This window comes from Carassius carassius, chromosome 37 (assembly GCF_963082965.1).
Source record: "Carassius carassius chromosome 37, fCarCar2.1, whole genome shotgun sequence".
NCBI classification, from domain to species: domain Eukaryota; kingdom Metazoa; phylum Chordata; class Actinopteri; order Cypriniformes; family Cyprinidae; genus Carassius; species Carassius carassius.
The window spans coordinates 6811280-6824968 of record NC_081791.1 but is presented as its reverse complement, the minus strand read 5'-3'; the positions used below and the strand labels follow the sequence as shown (position 1 = coordinate 6824968).

Below are 13689 nucleotides of genomic sequence, written 5' to 3'. Positions count from 1 at the left end.
AGACATAGTGGTTTGTGAAATGAACATTTCCTCTTTGATGAGGACACCGGAAATTACATGAGATGATGTCATGACATTTTTTCCCCAAATGTCATTAAGTAATTGCATACATGAGTAGATTTGTATTGGTTATCAGGCTACTTGTGCTAGGCTACAGTATTCTGTTATATAAAATTGCAAACTGATTTAAACTTGTAATTGTTAAGTCTGTGTGTGTTTATGATTCTGTCTGTGAACACGATAACGCTAGATGCAAGTTTAGTAATTTATGGTAGAATTTTTATTTTTGCAATTCAAATTAGAAATGTATACCTGTGCAAAATGATATTATGGTGCTTCTTGCACGTTTCACGACACTTTCAAAGCAAAATCTCCAGTAAGTGTCATTAGAAGCGTGTTGTTTTAACCTGACAAATTTCATGTTAGTTGTGTATTGCAGAATGCTAAAAGGTTAATGCTCTTTATCCATTTAGAATAACATACCTCCTAAAGTAAACCCTACTCTAAACTTAAAGGGATGGGTCACACAAAAATTTAATTCTGTCATTAATTACTCGCTCTGAAGTCTTTCCAAACCCGTAAGACCTTTGTTCAACTTCAGAACACAAAGTTAGATTTTTTTTAATGAAATCCGAGAGCTCTCTGACCCTCCCATACACAGTAAGGGTCCTGCCACGATCAAGGCACAAAAACCTATAAGGACATTAGTAAAATAGTCCATGTGACATCAGGAGTTCAACTGTAATTTATGAAGCTACAATAATATGTTTTGTGCGCAAAAGAAAACTAAAATAATGACTTTATTCAGCTATTCTTCTGGTGCCATTTTGGAAAGAATCAGGATGCATACTCATGCTTTTATCTGAATGTAAACGATACATGCGTACTGTTGCTTTTGTCAGCAAAAATTATGACTAAATATCGTCATCAACGAACCTTTATCACGTGACGAAAACGAGACGAGATGCAACGTAAATGCTAGTCATGTGATGATAATTAAATGTACAATGCAATGTTGTTGATTAATTAAAACTAGACTAAATGTGGATTACAAAATAAAAACTATGCTAAAATGTCTCTTTATTTTCATTGACCAAAACGAGACAAAATGAGTTATTTCATCTCATTTAGTTGCGTTATTATTATTATTTGAAGGCGACGTCACTTCCTCCAGCCCCACTCGCAATGGGGAATGATTTGTGTACTTCTAACTTGTTGAATCAGATTCAAATCAGAGAGTCTTCCGTGTCTGGAATGGATGTATTCTTGAGTCTAATACATTACATTGTATACGAATTACAGTACTGATTACTTTTTAAAGCTTGTGTTTTGTAATCTGTAGTGAAACACGTTTTAAAAGCAACCTTCCCAGTCCTGACAATGCTATATCAGGTGAGCTTGAGAGCAAGTTTTCTATGTGTCAGGAAAACCATATACTGTATATGCAAATGGCTGAACTGATGCAAACATCAAAACATATTAATTTACAAACTATGCACTATGGTAAAGTGTTTTGAGGTCATATTATGCACAAGGAACCGCCAAAAATATGTGTCTCTTAATCAATAATTTCCTCCGTAATCATAATTTGTGTGGACAAAAAAAAATTAAAATAGGTGTGTCTCTGGAGTTCAGGTAGAGGCCCATTTTTTTCAAGTGAACCAATGTTGGTAATTTTTGGGTGAACTGTTCCTTTTGTAGAAACGAATACAATAACGTTTGCTGTTATTTCTAAGGTCAGAGAACAGTGAACTGTGTACAGTCCATGTAGTTTTTTTTTACCTTTCTATGTTTAACTATAATTTTTTCTTATTAGCTTCAGGTTTTAAAGGGTAATTTGGAGAGCAGACAGGGCACTCATGTTTGCAGGACACTAGCTCATTTATAGTCAAAGTCTTGCTTGAAAGTAAAATAAGGTTATGCGGCTGGAGGAATATTTGCATCACTTTATTTGCATGCCATACTTCTGGAGCTGCACAAAGGGATGATCATTTCTAAAGCATTTGAAATCTTGCTGTTACGAATTTTTAAAATATGCTACAGATACCCAAAAGCAATATGCACAAACCTGAGACGTTACATTTACATTGATACATTTGGCAGACGCTTTTATCCAAATCAATTTACATTGTGTTCAAGGTGCACATTTTTATCAGTGATTTGCTTCCTTGGGAATCAAACCCATGACCTTGCACCATGCATTGTTTGAACTACAAGACTTCCTGAAACAGAAAGTTTGGACTCATCCCTTCTTCTTTTTTTTTTAAAGAGGCAAAACCTTTAGTTTATATCATTGCCATGGCATGAAGTTTCTAATGCAAGTCAGATGCAGCACGAGGAGCCCTGAACGACTGTGAGTGCAACCTGATGTCACAAATATTTGATGTCTTCTTTCATGTAACAAAAAAAATAAATTTAAAGCATTTAAAAAATAGGTAACTTTAAGGAGTACACTAGCCTTTTTTACACCTCAAAACTGGATGTAAACAATAATGGGAATTCTATCTTTATACCTGCTTTTACTGCTTTTTTTGTTTTCCTAATATCTCTCAGGAAAAGACACTTTGACGTATAACTGCTTGTCATCCTTGTAAACAGGAACTGGTAGTTAAAGAAGAGTCTTTGGATGTGGAAATAAGCTGCAAGTGTCTTTTCTGGGAGAAACAACTGCAGGAATTCATGTTCAGGAAGCCTAGTCACAAACAGACAGCAACTCATTTTAAACACTAAATTAAGATACACTCATTGTTTCTGTGCTGGGTTGTCCTCCAGTGTTTTTCCGTGACAGTATATTATCACATCCTTTTCACTAGTAGCACATCTTCCTGTGAAGTGTTTACTTGTGAAGAGTTCAAGGTGCGTTTTTTAAGTACAAATTTAGTTCGTTCAGTGTCGTTTCTCCTTTCCATCTTATGAAAGCTTCTTGAAAGCTCAACTGACCGCTTGAAGCCTCTGAGTTTGATCACTGCAGGTATTTCACTCTAAAATCAAAAGAAAATGTTAGATTTTGCATAATGTATAATGCATAAGGACCAAGGAATCATTGACCTATAAATTAGACTGCTATTACTTATGCTTTTAAATATTTGAACATTGAGTCAGTACTGTACAATCAGGCTGTTGATCCAGTTCACACATTGGATTTGTTTTATTTATTATTTTTTTATAATTATATTGATTCAAGTTTGTATGACAACTCCAAAGTTTTTTTTTTAAGTCTTTTAGCAAACATATTGTTAAATATATTTATATTGTTAAATATTATTGCAATTTAAAAATAAATGTTTTCTATTTATTTTCAACCCCAGTCTTCAGTGTCACATGATCTTCAGAAATCCCTCTAATTTGTTGATTTGCTGCTCAACAAACATTTGTTGTGCTGCTCAATATTTATTATTTGATAAATAGAAAGATCACTTAAACAGTGTTTATTTGAAATAGAAATCTTTTGTAACATTATAAATTATGTCACTTTTAATCAATTTAATGCGTCCTTGCTGAATAATAATAAGAAGAAGAATTAATAAACACAATTATTGGTAATCATAAGTAATGAAATAAAATTATTATCTCTTATATTTTCTTTAAAAAAAATGCTGACCCAAATGTTTTAACAGATAACACCGTAACACTGTTTGCTTGACACAACATTTAAGTATGTTTTTTTTTTTGTTTGTTGATTTTAATAAATTGTAAAATGTTAGAATAATAGCATAACATTTCTTTATTTCAATAATGACAATGATTTTATTTAGTTTTTTTACATTACACTAATTATAATTTTGGAGTCAAATATTCTTAATTGTAATACAAATCATTCAAAACGAAAACAAACAAACAAAAAACAAATTGTAAAGGTCCTAAAACAGGCTCAATTTTCTTTATGCAAAATTGTATTTATTCATTTATTTTTATGTTTATATCATGTGAATATTAAACTGAACAAGTTCTCCCTTCTGTGGGAGATCTCATAAGAAAAGAGTGGTGTTTGGGAGAAACATTTGATAATCCGGTCAGGTTTGGGTTGTAATTATTTTTGTAGTACCACTAACCTTCAGAATCCAGAATAAACTGTGTTTCTAGCATCTCATGTTTAGACTGGACTGCAGGTGGAGTTACTGATGTCCCTGAAGGGGTTCAAACACACCTAATCTCTCGCCCAAGCAGCTGGCAGACAACCAGCTCTAATCACCCATAGGATATGAGCTGCTGGCGGGACCGTGTGTGTGTGTGTGTGTGTGATCAGTCTACAGCTGGATCCTATGACAGGATATCGACCTCTATTGTTGTGAGAAACAGTGGTGTAACCTGCCGGATCTGTATGAAGATCAGTACGGTGGATTTCACACCAGATGAAGACTTTAACTGTATGTTACCACAAGTCTGATTGAGTCTCAATACAAAAACTGTGTCACAAATGACGCACTTATAAACTATGTACTCAACCATGTATTCAATTAATTGTATAAGGTTATTTTGTCCTTAATAATTAGAGTTTGATAGCCCCTCCCCCTTCGTGACCTAATTAGAGCTGCTACAGTTGAGTCCATGAAGCCTTCAGCAATCCTCACTTCATTTTCTCGGTTATTTAAAGGGATACTCCACCCCGAAATAAAAATGTTGTCACTTACCCCCATGTCGTTCCAAACCCATAAAAGCTTTGTTTGTCTTCGGAACACATTTAAGATATTTTGAAGTAAGTGATTAATGACAACATTTTCATTTTGGGATGGAGTAACCCTTTAAATCTGATCATCCGGGTTTTTAAAGGGTTACTTCACCCGAGAATGAAAACTGTAAAGTGATAAATCAATCTTTTACTTGCCCTCGAAGCATCCTAGATGTGACTTTCTTCTTTCAGAATAATCTAATCAAAGTTATGTAAAAAATTCCAAGCCTTTCAGTGGGGGTAAGCAGGTGATTGTTGTCAACTGTTCAGAAGACGAGAAATAAAGTGTGCTCATCTGTAATAAACCGTTCCTCACACGGCTCCGGGGGATGAATAAAGGCCCCCTGTAGCAGATCAATGCATTTTTGTAAGATAAATATCCAGATTTCAAACGTAATAAACACTTTTCTCAATTCTGCTGACTGCAGACGTGCAGATGTATGCGGCCTCTGGGAAATGTAGGAGCAAAGGAAACAAAGTTTCCTTACTTAAGCAAAGGAAAACCAGTCTCCTCTTGGCTTATTTCGAAATCCTCCAATGTTTTTCTTTACAAATCCTCGTTTTGTGCTTCTAATTTGTGACCAGCGTTTTGTTTTGTTCTCTCTCCGCACTCGTCACTAACCACGCAGCGCTGATGAACTACAACATCCGTCTGCGCGTCTTCCGGTTCCCAACAGTCAGCAGAAGTGAGAAAAAAAAGTGTTTATTATGTTTGATATCTGGATATCTATCTTACAAAAACGCATGGATTTGCTATACGGGCCTTTATTCACCCCCAGAGCCGTGTGAGGGACGGTTTATTACAGGTGAGCACACTTTATTTCACGTCTTCTTAACAGTTGACAACAAACACCTGCTTACCCCCACTGAAAGGCTTGGAAGAGCAAGGACAATTTTTTATATAACTTTGATTAGATTATTCTGAAAGAAGAAAGTCACATACATCTAGGATGCTTCGAGGGCGAGTAAAAGATGGACGGATTTTCATTCTCAGGTGAAGTAACCCTTTAAAGTGCACGTTTTCTTTTTGTATTTTTCACTGTGAACACACAACTTGCACTATTTATACTATAAAACATTATAGAATAGTGCATAAGTACACGATTTGGGATGCTTAATGTCCTTATTAAAATATATCAATGTATGTATGTTTTTATATATATATATATATATATATATATATATAGGGAAAATATATAATGTTTATATATTACATATATTTATTCATAATATAAATATGAATATAAATATACATGTAACTATTTTCAAAATATATACTGTATTTGTGTTTTATATTGATATATACATATTAAATATACACATTACACACACATACTGTATATTACATAAACATAAACAATCGGCTATTTAAAAAAAAAAAAAACTGTCCCTTCCTTCAGAATATGCCGTCCAAACCTCCTGTTTCAAAAGGAAATGCTGTTCGCCTCCCATTCACACCCATGCACAAATACTGAAGAATAAACAGTAATTGTTTTCATAAGAGTCTGCAGTTATCATGTTGCAAAGCTAACAGTGTGATCTCTAATGGCTCCATTTTTAATAGATACTTTGCAGCACTTCATGTAATACACAAAATAAAAAATAAAAAAACGTTTTTTCAATTGAATGACTTAATTAATTGATTGCTTAATCTGTGAACACTACAGTACTGCCTTAGAATGTGGATAAATTGTGCTATAGGTTTTAGAAAACCTGATGCCATGACCTGATTTCATATAAATCTGAATATGAAGCGAAACATTTGTAGGTGAAGGCATCAGCTTAAAGGCACTAGAGATTATACAAAAACATACAAATACGAAGTTTGTACATTCATCGTAAAACACATAGAAATTGTCATCAAACTGTGTTGGGTTTGATACAGAGCGATTGTAAATGCAACCAGCATGTATGTGACCCTGGACCACAAATCCACACTCAGGTGTCAGTTTTTCAAAATTGAGATTTATATATCATCTGAAAGATGAATAAATAATCTTTTCACTGGTGTATGGTTTGTTAGGAGGACAATATTTGGTCGAGAGACAACTATATGAAAATCAGGAATCTGAGAGTGCAAAAAAAATCCAAATATTGAGAAAATCGTGTTTAAAGTTGCCCAAATTAAGTTCTTAGCAATGCATATTACTAATCAACAATTAAGCTTTGATATTTATGGTAGGAATGTTACAAAATATCTTTGCAGACGATGATCTTTACTTAATATCCTAATGAGTTTTGGCATAAAAGAAAAATCTATCATTTTGACCCCCCAAAATGTATTTTTGGCTATTGCTACAAATATAACCCAGCGACTTAAGATTGGCTTTGTGGTCCAGGGTCACATATGAAGGCTATAACAAAAAATATATATATAATAACCAATCACAGGTTTCACAGATGAAGCAGCAGTGCAGCAAGTGCTTTTGGCACATTTCCAGCGGTGTTTCCCAAACAATGGCACCATGGCCCATTGGAGTAATGAAATATTAACTATATGAGTTCAAAGAGTCCTGCTAAAAAGTACATCTGTTGTGCCCTTGATTGAGCCACTTAACCCCTAAACAGCCTCTCAGGAGACGTTATAACTCAGCGCCTGTGGCCACACCACAACACCAGCAGTGTCCAATGTGCCAGAAAGACACCAGCTCAAAGCAGGGCTCCCTCTCAATATATCATGAACTAGTCTTAGCCTCAGACGTCTCGCCCACGGACCGGTGCCTGAACGTCTGATGCATATGAGACAACAAAGTGGAAACCCTTCATCGGATTGGTTGAATTATACTTTATTTCTGGGAGACGTGTGTCGCGTTCTTCCACCTGGAAACAAAAATGACGAAAAAAGAAGGAAACCGTAGAGGATCAACTAAACACTGGATTCTGTTTTTAGAGGAAAAAAAAACATAAGTCGTGTTTTATTTCATTCAGAAATAGGCCTAATGCCGACGCAATTTACGCAAAATTATAATAAACACTGTAAACATAGCTTGGCTATTTTAGTTCTCCTCACTCCACAACAATCTTTTCAATTAAAAGTATTTAGAAAAGAACAAGAATTAAGAATATAAGAAGCTATAGCAATATAAATGAAAAGGTAAAACGAATAAATTTAGGCTAAAACTAAACTGAAACCAACGTTGGGTCTCTAATTCGACACATAATCAAATGAGAACGTCTGTTTTCTTTTCGAGCAACACAAAAATGAACCGAAACTCTGCATAGCCTACTACTTGTTGCACAGTTTTTCGTTCATTTTCTTAATTTATTATGCAAGTAAAAATATATTTCTTGTATAGGCCTATTTATTCGTTTTCTATATGTATTATGTTTTTCTCCGCTCGCAGAAGCGCTGCAGGTGCGTGATGTGAAATGAAGACCGAATTAATCCTCATGTTCTGTTGTTTGCTGCTTTTTGCACATTTAATTCAATTCTAATTTGAAATAATCTTGTCTGTTAACGGTTTATAATCAGATAATGAGCATCGATTAGGAAAAATAACCGAAATGAACATCCCTATTTAAAATACATCCAACAGTTATTGTGTCGACATTTCCACGCCCCGAAACGTGACGCTGAGCAAAACGAACTGTGATTGGTTGTTTGACATGTCAGTCAATCGGCCTCATGGGCGGGCCTTGGCCAGAGAAAGCTGCCATGAACTCTAGACCTTCAGTCGTCAGTCTGGACACTTGACGTCTACCGCCTGCATAGACAGACGTCTATGTCTTCGCAGCCTATATGCAGGATGTATTATTTCCTGAAAAGATCTTGGTACCTTTGATAACACGCATGACCTGAGGGTGCTTGCACAGTTTTGGCACAGCGCCACCTACTGGTCAAGCATTACATTGATATCTTTAGTTTCGAAGCACCATACCTAATTGAACGAAACCCATGCCATTTTGTTGTAAAATGCTCTATTTTACGAACACAGAGGCGTATCATTATGATACTTGATAGGTGTCTTCAGGACCAGTTCCTGAAGCAACCCATGACGTTTTTGGTCAACACCACCAAGTGGACATAAGATATAACAACATTTACAAATAAAGACAGTACGGATACACTGACATATAGTGCAATAATCGGTGTCTGCTGATAAAAGTCATTTTCTGCACTATCAGACATCGGCTGTTTGAAAAAAATAATAAAAAAACAAAAATAACCGGCTGATGATCAGGGCTGATTATTTCCTGTCATATGAAAGGCAACAGAAAATCATGTCAGACAGCGACTTGAGAAAAGAAAATGCTTGTTGCTTTGAATTTAGGCCTGCTCAGGTTAAAGCATTAATAATGCAGCTACATTAACACAGGTTTCGTTTGACCATATAAATCTTCCATACTTCAAAGACAGGGTTGTCAGGTCCAGGGATTTTACACAATGATCACAAAGAGCTTTGTGCTTTGCTACTCCAGATAAGAAACAAAGGCTACGTTCACACTGCAAGGCTTAATGCTCAATTCCGATTTTTTGAAAAAATTGATTTTTTTGCAAGGCCGTTCACATTTCCAATTAAATGCGACCTTTTGTGATCTCCTGTGTGAACGTGAAATGACCCAGAAGTGATCTGCATGCGCATGCGAGTCAACAGCGGAGCTCGTTTAGCAATATTAAAGTTATTTAAGCAGCATCGTGCGCCATGGATGTTGTTTATCTTCTCATTCCCGCCTACTTCAATGCAGAATTATGACGTTTGTAGCATATCAATGACGTACGGGTCGGATACATGTGACCTGGCGGTTCAGATGGAGGTCGCATTTCAAAAGATCGGATACGTATCGGATTTAGGACCACATACCCAAGTGGCCTGGGTCGCATTTGAAAAGATTGGATCTGTGTCGTTCAGACTGTCATAAAAAAATCAGATACAGGTTGCATAGGGGCAAAAAAATTGGAATTGGGTCGTTTCAGCCTGCAGTGTGAACGTAGCCAAAGTCAGCTTTCACAATAAAAAACATCCTACTAAATTTAAACAATAAACACAGTTTTGATGCACTTCAGTGCTGCATGCTAGTCTCTTCCACTTTAATACAAGTTATAGCACAAAATGAACATGAATGAAATCTATATTTAAAGATATGTACATATGTACAGATTACCAAAACATATCACGTCTCATGTGAGTGTGCAATTGAGTTTACAAAACTTTTTATTGGAGTATGATTATTATATATGAAAATAAAGAACCCTGAATATAATAATGTGTTTGTTCATTTTAACCTCTAATGTATCAAAAGAGAGGGCTTCCGGTGTAGTTTTCAGCATTAGTTGGTAGAGATGTTTCTATTTCTGAGTTACGGCGTTCGTGGATTTTGTCACATGGCCATGAGTCCACCTGTCCCAGTGGTATGTTTTTTGACTGATATGTTTGTCAAGCAATGTTGATTTATATCAAAAACCTACCTTTTCTAACTCGTCTCAGACTGTTTGTCAGATCTTTACCAAACTTTACACAAATCATCATCCGATCACTCTGGCAAGCAGAGCTCATTAGCATTTAAAGGGACACAGGTTGCTCTGAACAGAGCTGTTTTTGACAGGGTAAAAAGAGTGTTGATTTACACTACCATTGAGACATTTTAACCAAAGTATGTTACAGACTTTTCATTAAGACCCTAGAGAATCATATCAACTTGTAGAAAAAAGGGCATCCCTTTAAAGGCTTACTAGGGCTCAGTATCTTTCCAGATTTCAGCTCAAAATAACAAAAGGCCTGTAAAGCTTGCGCTATACAGGACAGAGCACAGAGCAAATGAGTCTTGACGGGCAACACGTCTAGGTTTTGTAAAAGGCTGCACATGTGCACAGATAGACTGTCAGCACAGGTTACAGATGCTCTGCTGGTGAATCGGTGACAAGCGTGTCGTGGGTTCATTAACCGCTCGAGTGGTTTGGGTCTCCTCCCGCGGGCGCTGCAGAACCAGTGCAGTTCCTCTATCTGCATGATGGAGCAGTTCCCCTCCGATACGAGATCACACCTGAAAATAACTACACCTACTACACAGCTTACTAACACTAAAGCCTTAGCATACTAATTTAAGTTTAACCAAATTCCCATAGTAAATTCCACCAAAGAGTCTCCGTTTCTGTGGGTATAAATAAAATAAAATAAAATAAAATAAATGAGTGAGTGAGTGAATATATGAAATAGACTCTGAAAGCTTCATATACTGTAATCAGTTTGGTATTATGATAGAAACTGTTATAAAGTTTTAAGTTTAAGTCATGTTTACACTTTGTTCACACTGTTATTGTTTATTATTAGATATTTAATTGTACATACTAATTTAAAAGCTCAGTTGCTCTTTCATAAAGTTTATTTACATTACCTGTGCTGTCATCTAATGCTCACTTAAAACTTAAAAATGCTCTTTAAAAACATTGATAATTTAATAACACTGTTAAATGTAATATTTAGCAGATCTCTAAAGGAATATCCATTTTTCATTCTTATAATGTTGTGATGTTTCGTGTAAGGTTTTCTTGTAGTATTTAAAGTGACTGTTTTCAGAACTGTGTTTCTTTTTTCTTTAAGAATTTTAATATCAATACATTCAAGTTTTGTTATTGCTAAAAATACAAAAAATACAGTAGCTTTCATAAGTTGAAATAAAGCTTAAATAAAATTATATGATTTATATATATATATATATATATATATATATATATAGTTTTTTATTATAAATTTACTTTAAATAAATTGATAAAATAAAACTGAAATAAAAATAGAACCATATAGAAATATAAAAATACCAAAAAGTAAAAAAAATAAAAATAAATCACAACTAGGGCTGCACGATTCTGAATAAATTAAGAATCACGATTTTTTTGGTCTCATATAGAGATCACGATTCTCCTACGATTCTTTTAAAAAAATTATTATTAATGTATATACTTGTGATAATGATAATAAGTAAAACTTTTATTTTGCAAGGATTCTTTAAATTGATAATGTTTGACAAAGACATTTATAACAAAATATTTCTATTTCACAAATTTTGTTCTTCTGAACTCTCCATCAAAGAAACCTGAAAAAATCTACTCATCTGTTTCAATAATAATAATAATAATAAATGTTTTTTTGAACAGCAAATCAGAATATTAAAATAATTTCTGAAGGATCATGTGACACTGAAGACTGGAGGAATGATGCTGAAAATACAGGAATAAATTACAGTTTAAAATACATTCAAGTAGAAAGCAGCTGTTTTAAATTGTAAAAATATTTCAAAACTTGACTGTTTTGCTGTACTTTGGATCAAATAAATGCAGGTTTGGTGAGCTGATGAGACTTTTTAAAACATTACACATCTTATGGTTCAAAAACTTTTGACTGGTAGTGTATAAATAATACATTTAAAACCCCAGTTTTTATATTAGAATGATGAAAAAGTCGTTTAAATCACTGATTCAACGACTCACTCATAAACCTACTACACTTGTTTCATTACTGGATGAATCAGCGTTTTTGAACGATTCTCTTGAATAAAAAATAAATTCATTGACAAATACATTAAGACACTTGTCGCCACCTAGTGGTGAAACAGTGCAATCGACACGAACGTTATTTGAAGCGCAGTACTTTCAAAAGGGGATTTTGATCGCTATAATATACACATAAATGTTTATATCTGAACTATAAACTTTGTCCCAGTATTTCTGTGATAATATAAATGACAGAAATAATACTGTGTAGTTGAAAAGATAGTTTGTGAAGATGTTTTTTTTAACCAAACATGCTAAGAGCTCTCTCTGTGTCAGCGGCAGTGCTAGCACGGATCTGAATGATCCGGTAAGACTTTGTCAAAGGTTTAACAGACTCGGGGAATCGTTGTCATTTAGAAATGAGATCGAGAGGGTGTCGGAATCGAGATTGCGATCTTTTAACGATTAATCGATTGAAGTTTCATGATGTTTGAAGTCCTATCACACATTTAATGAGTAGGACTGTGTGTGTTTACGCAGTGGCTTTTGGTGAAGCTTGTCGTGTGGTTCGCAGCATACACACTTCAACACTCAATTAGACTTGAGACTGAATTAAGATCCAGAGCAACCCTTCACACCACAGTAGAGCATACATTCTGCGATCACAGGTGTCCGACTCTGAGTCCTGAAGCGTATCCAGCACTGAATGGAGGGTCAGAGGTCAGCTGATTCAGAAGTGAAGAGAAGGATTGTCACGCACAAACTCACACTATGAACCATACGAATTCAACACAACAGCAGCTCTGTTAGAGAGATTCTCTCCAGAATTGGTTTTGCGGTAACATGAGGTGCAGTAATTGTGTGACAAGGACTTGTTTGTTTGAGAGAGAGTGTCCTGAGTGAGTGAGAATGTTTACAGGGATGTAGACCGACAGGAACACATTGTTTTGGACAGAAGGAAAGTGCTCCTTTGTTTTAAAGCAGAGACTTGATAACCCTTGCAACTTGCTGTTATCACGTGCATCTGCACTTTGAGTTCATGACCTAGAAAAGATGGACTGAGGGTTACTAATCTTTCAAATCAAGGAACCAAATGGTTTTTATTATTATTATGAAATGTGTTACTTTCATCATTGATTCAGTCAAAACCAGTGTTATTTTAGTATAACCATGAGAATACTGGTATAGGTTTTGTTAATATTTTGGATTAGTTTTTATTTGTATATTTTCCTGTTTTATTTAACATTTTAGTGATTTTGTTGTGTGTTTGTTATTTTTTTGATATTTCTTTATATTTCAGTATTTTTGTAATTTCTTCAATTTTAGTTTTAGTGATTTTAATAAATCAATTTAAACTAAATAGAGGAAATGTCGCATTTAAAGCATATTTTATTATCTCATTTAAAGTTGATTTATTTCAGGTTATGTCCATGACAATTGTTTAACAAATACACAAAGATTTGCTTTGCAGAAGGATTTTGTTTAATGAAATGATACTTTAAATAATAAATAAAATAAAAAGGTAATAAAAATGAAATAATAAATATTAAAATCCAAAACAAAATTATTTTTAACCATAAAAAAACCCCAT

General features: G+C 34.5%; 1 protein-coding gene across 1 annotated transcript in view; it reads left to right on the top strand.

The window, feature by feature from the left end:
- Nucleotides 1-13689, top strand: part of LOC132117898 (FERM domain-containing protein 4B-like) — a 46915-nt gene that overhangs the window by 733 nt on the left and 32493 nt on the right. The gene's annotated exons all lie outside the window — the stretch shown is intronic.